Here is a 6,071-nt window from a genome sequence, read left to right as displayed (position 1 = left end):
TCTATATTATGGGCTGAGACTCATGAAAGATCTCAACCCAAATGTCCTCTGTTTATTCCTCTACATTAATGCTGCCTGACTTGCTGAGCTCCTTCGGCACTTTGTGAAGTTCATATGAATGTTATTTTGCAATTCATATAATAATGTAAGAAATACAGGGAAGGCATGCTTTGTAGTTGGTTTTACCACCCATTTCCTTGTTTCTTTAACTCATTCTTAAAACTAGGTGCCAACATGAATTGTTTATATATGTTTATAACTGAGTTTATAGTGCCTATAGGAACTTTCTGAAGTCCATATTTCAGCTGCTTTATTGGAACACTTGTAGAAGAGATTTAACAAAAATTCACCTAAAAAATTTACATCTCAGACACCACTCAGCTACAGCAAAGATAGGCTTGAGTAACAGTGTTACCACGTTTCCTGTTACAGAAAAGATACTAGCACAGATAGAAGATTGGCTGACTGGCAGGAGGCAAAGAGTGAGAATAAAGAGGGCCTTTTCTGGTTGGCTGCCAGTAATTAGTGGTGTTCCACAGCAGTCGGTGTCTGGACCACTTCTTTTTACGCTATATGTCAGTGATTTGGATGACGGAATTGATGGCTTTGTGGCCAAGTTTGCAGACCATACAATGATAGGTGGAGGGGTGAGTCGAGTTGAGGAAACAAGAAGTCCGCAGAAGGACTTAGACAGAATAGGAGAATGAGAAAAGAAGTGGTAGATGGAATACAGTGTAGGGAAATGTATGGTCGTGCAATTTGGTAGAAAGAATAAAGGCATAGACTATCTTCTAAACAAAAATCAGATGTGCAAAAGTCCTTGTGCAGAATTCCCTTATGGCTAACTTGCAGGTTCAGTCAGTGGTAAGGAATGCAAGTGCAATATTAGCATCCACTTCAGAAGGACTAGAAGACCAAAACAAGGATATAATGCTAAGGCTTTATAAGGCATTTGTCAGATTGCACCGAATTGTGATCAAATTTGGGCCCGTTATCTAAGAAGGAACATGTTGGTTTTGGAGACGATCCATAGGAGGTTCACAGGAATGATCCTGGGAATGAAAGGGTTAATATATGATGGGCATTTAATGGCTCTTGGCCTGTGCTCACTGGAGTTTAGAAAAATAAAGGAATATTTCATTGAAATCTATCGAATATTGAAAGGCCTAGATAGAGTGAACATAGAGGATATTTCCTATTGTGGGGGAATCTAGGACCAGAGAGCACAACCTCAGAATAGAATGATATCCCCTTAGAACAGAGATGATGAAGAATTTATTTAGCCAGAGGGTGGCAAATCTTTTGAATTTATTGCCACGGACAGCTGTGGTGGCCAAGTCATATTTACAGCAGAGTTTAATAGGATTGTGATTAGTTAGTGTATCAAAAGTTATGGGGAGAGGTCAGAAGAGTGGAGTTTAGAGGATAATAAATCAGCCATGATGGAGCAGAATCAATGGGCTGAATGGCCTAATTCTGCTCCTATGTCTTATGGTTTTATAGTATCACCTTCTTAATAGAATTAATCTTCCAAATATACTGTACCTTATGTCAGTGGGGAATTATTGGAGAAAATGCAAATGGGTAAGGTTCATGTACATATGGAAAGGTTAGGGCTGCTCAGGGATAGTCAGTATCGTTTTTTGTGAAGAAGCTCCTGCTTCACTATTTTGACCAAGTATTAATAGGAGGTAACTAAGAAGATTGAATAAGACAAGGGGATAAACGTTATGGACATTGTAAGACATTTGGCAAGGTCCCCATGGGCGATTGGCTAAGGTTAAGGCATATGGGATCCAAGACAAGTTGGTCAACTGGGTTCAGAATTGGCCTGGTGATAGCAGGCAGAGAGGAGTGGGAAAGGATGCTTCTCCCAATGCGTGACCTGTGGGTGTATCACGGGGAGTGGTGTTGGGTCCTTGGTTGTTTGTGATAACAGCTTGGATTTGAAAGTAGGGAGTATAATTAGCAATTCGCAGGTGACATGAAAGTTGATGGTGACACAAGAGATGGCAGATGCTGGAAGCTGGAGCAAAACAAAATCTTCCGAAGGAACTCAACAAGTCGAGCAGGATCTGTGGGAGAAAAAGAATTCCAGTAAATCATAGGGAACAAATATTTAGATGAACATAAAATTAAAGTCCATAGTTCCCTGAAAGTAGCAATAGAGTTTGATATAGTGGTGAAGAAGATATATGGCAAGCGTGCCTTCATAAAATATCAAATTGGGCTATTATATTGCCTTTTACAAAACACTACTTTTAGACAGCATTTGGATTGTTGTTTGTAGTACTGGTTGTCATGATCCAATATGTCATTGCAGTGGGAAAAGCAAAAAGGAGATCCACTGGGATGCTGCCTACATTGGACTGGACGCTTTAGTTATGGGAAAGAGAATGGCTCGGCAAGGACTGATTTTCCTGGAGTGAAGGAGGCTGAGCAGTGACCTGATGGAGGTACATTAAATTTTAAGAAGCATAGATAGAGTAGATAGAAAAAATCCTTTCTCCATTCAGCCTATAAAGAACAAGAGGGCATATCTTTAAAATGAGAGGGAAAAGCTCTACAGAAGATTTGAGAAGAAAGTATTTTTCAACTCAGAGAGTGGAATGAATTACCAGAGGAGATAGTGGAATCAAATACAATCACTATGTTTAATGAACATTTAGATAGGCAAAGCATAGAAGGATATGGGTCTAGTGCTGCCAGTTGGGATTAGTGTAGATTGGCATGACTATCATGGGCCAAAGGGTCCGGTTCCATGCTGTACAACTCCATCAAGGAATTTACAATCTCATAAACCTTTTAAAAAGTGCATCTAAAAAGCTGAAAAGAGCACCAAGCTTGCCTCTGAAGTGATGCTCATTAGTTAATTAAACACAGCCTTTCTACCATTCGCTTTGTGACACTAAGCCATACTACAAAATAAGGTCAATTAAGCATCAGGCTCCTTTAAAACCAATTTGCACAGATGGGTGGAGATTTTTGGGGATGACCATCAAAATAGCTTTTTAAAAACTTCCTTTGCAGGAATCATGCTGGAAGATGCATACCTTATTCTATCTGCAGGTCCAAGTGCTTGCAAAGGGAAGGATCATGTTGATGTGTTCTAACTTCTCAAAGCTGTAAAGAAATAGCTTTGTATAGGCATGAACGAAAGGATACATTGGTATGGTTGTACACCTCTACGCTCTGTTTAATCTGTTCATAAACTAAAAAGTCTTCACATTGTTAAAGCAGAGGATAAACAGGGCAGGGAAAGGGAAGGTTAAGATTTCCATAAGCTGGTGTGCTTCCCTCTCATTCATCATTCATGTATTTTTCTATCAGCATTCATGGAATCATTCTTGTTTCACATAATAAAGATCTGAAGAAGTCACAAAAATCTATGCTGTTTCTCCACCTCCCAAGAGGAAACTCTCATACCTTTGGTGTGAAGCTAGAAATAAGTACATCCATCTTGGAGATTATAGATGATTTACAGGATGGCACACCAAGCTATACACAGAGCACAAGTGGAAGAACAGATGCTTGCAGCAGTTAAGAAACAGGAACTATTGGTCAGAGGCCAGCTTATTACATTCTTCATCTGTTGAGTTCATGGTTCCATGATTTTGAGATTTCACAGAGCATAGATTTAAAAGAATGATAAAAGCATTTTTCCATGGAGGATGTATGAAGGGCAGGTTTAGATGGACTGTCCAGGTAGGCCTATTTTCTCTACTGCCCTACTGAACTCAGGTGTATTGCTAACAACCCACCGGCTTCTCAATAATTCCTCATTTCGAATGACGGTATGGCTTTTCTATGTTAGTATCGTTTTATTCTGATTGGTTCTGTTTCTACTGTCATGCAGACATTTTTGTTTGAAGCTCGTATATGTCACCTCCAAGGAATATATAAATAAACGAATAATACAAAATTCATATATCTCATTATCAAGAATAAGTTGGTGAGTTACGCATTGTAAATACAAATTACAATGCAAAACTTACAAAGTTACACCTGATAATGATAACGTTATCTTGTTTTAATCCTCTGCAAGTCTCTGCAGACACTTCCCCATCAGGGTGAACATGGTGGGATGAAGGCTTTCCATCACCATCATAACTCTATAGAAGGAAAGTTTTGAAGCATACTAAACACCTTCTTTATTTTGCGTGATACTTTAGTACAGACCTATTCAAGCCTCTGAAGCACTGCTCCAATGTGTTTACTATAAAATTAACAAAATAATATTGTGTTTACTAGTTTGCTGAATGCTTAGGCAAAATAATTTAGAATGATTCTCTGTCTTATAATCATAACAACTTAGAAGTAATGCAGAACATCTTCACATTATCTGCTTTATACTGCCACAAAAGATACAGGTAATGTTCCTGGCACATATCACAAGAAAATACATAACTAAATTGTCAGAACGTATTGTGCCAAGGTATAAACCCTATATTCATCATTTTATGTGTTAAGACCTGAACAGCGTAGGGAAATGAAGGGCAGTAGCAACTGTGACACTGTGCAAAAATGACTCAAAGCTCAGTGATGAAAATACTCAAAAGAGCTACCGGAGACATATGAAACACTTTTGAATCTCAGCACATGAAGAACAATGAAACTGTGCAAAATATATTAATAAAGCAAGGTCAACTTATAGACTGTAGATACATCTCACCTCCGAATGCCATCGATCCTGCTGACACTCACTCAAGGTCATGCTTTCAGCCCCATGGCGCTTTGCAGCAGATTTTTAAGCAGAGAATTCCTAGCTATTTCAGAAACCCGTCTTGGCAAAATGTGCTCCAAAAAATAATTCACCATTGCCTAATCTAATAAAATCCACATGGGTCTATCTTTTATTTTTTAGACAAGTATAATTAAATTGAAATAATTCTACCAATTCTCAAATGAAAGATTTGGTACCAACGCACCTTGCACTCATGAATAAATTTCAAAATGATCAAAAGTCATTTATTCAGGAATGCCTTCCAGCATACATTAACCTTTGTCAGTTAAAACATTCAGTTTCAGTTAGAAATTCTGTGTTTACACATCAAAGTAATCCCTTTACATTACAAAAGGTGATGTCTGACTTCTACACTGAAACAGTCATATTCTGGAGTGGAATATCTTCAAACAAGAATGCAAATCACATTGAATAGCATCTCAAAAGTTGAGAAACATCAAATAATATTTCATCACATCTGTAATTTCCAGATTAGTCCAAAATTAAATTTAATTTTAAACTAATATGGTTGGACAGATGTCTGAATATTAATCAAAAATGTACAATACTGTAGGATTACTTCTGTTCTAAAGTTACTTTGCCTTACACAATATTGCATTAAAGATTAGTAACCATAATTAAATAGTGTAAACTGAGGATGTTAGCAAAGAATGCAAGACAGGACAGTTTAACAGGAGCTCTTTCTATCTATTTGTTTAATAACGTTTGATTTTTATTAATTTAACCTTTTCCATTGATTAATGTTGGAATAGGTGTTCCAATCAACTTAGAAATCATAATATATATTCATGTAATTCTACAGCGTGGTAGTTTTAAGATATATTTATAGAGCCACTGTATATTGCTATAGTGATTATTCATAAAAAGGGAGCCCTACAAAGCTAAATCAATGATATGCAGAGACACAATGGACTGAATGACCTCCTTCAGTGTCATCGATATCTACGTATCGACATAGAAGATCATTTTTATAAAATCACACACTGACATAGGGACTCGCACGCCAAGGTTGTATCAAGGGCAAGCTACTTACCAGAAGTTTACATCAGCTAAGTTATCTCTTTTTCATTGCAAAGAATATAATTCACAATAATACCACATAAATCACTGAGTGAAAAGGAAATAGTCTGGAACAAGAAATTCTGCTCTGCAGAGCTCATTAAGTCAAAACATAAAATTACTTTTTACACATGCATAAAATCACAGAGCTGTGTGCCCAATAAACAATAATATAGACAAATTATCACACACAAGCCAATTCTGAGCTAATGTTGCAAGTAGACAATGGGTCACACATTCTGAGACATTTCATTCTGGCCTTAGAAGC

General features: G+C 37.4%; 1 long non-coding RNA gene across 1 annotated transcript; it reads right to left on the bottom strand.

The window, feature by feature from the left end:
- Positions 1-225: 225 nt before the first annotated feature.
- On the bottom strand, positions 226-4,790 carry LOC132396424 (uncharacterized). The gene is made up of 3 exons (XR_009512978.1): positions 4,673-4,790; positions 3,054-3,123; positions 226-2,075 (listed from the first exon to the last, which is right to left on the bottom strand). It is a non-coding gene; the product is annotated as an uncharacterized LOC132396424 (long non-coding RNA).
- Between the last annotated feature and the right edge of the window lie 1,281 nt (positions 4,791-6,071).

Source organism: Hypanus sabinus, chromosome 7 (genome assembly GCF_030144855.1).
Source record: "Hypanus sabinus isolate sHypSab1 chromosome 7, sHypSab1.hap1, whole genome shotgun sequence".
NCBI lineage: Eukaryota > Metazoa > Chordata > Chondrichthyes > Myliobatiformes > Dasyatidae > Hypanus > Hypanus sabinus.
Note: the sequence above shows the minus strand (reverse complement) of the source record. Positions and strands in the feature narration are given on the sequence as shown.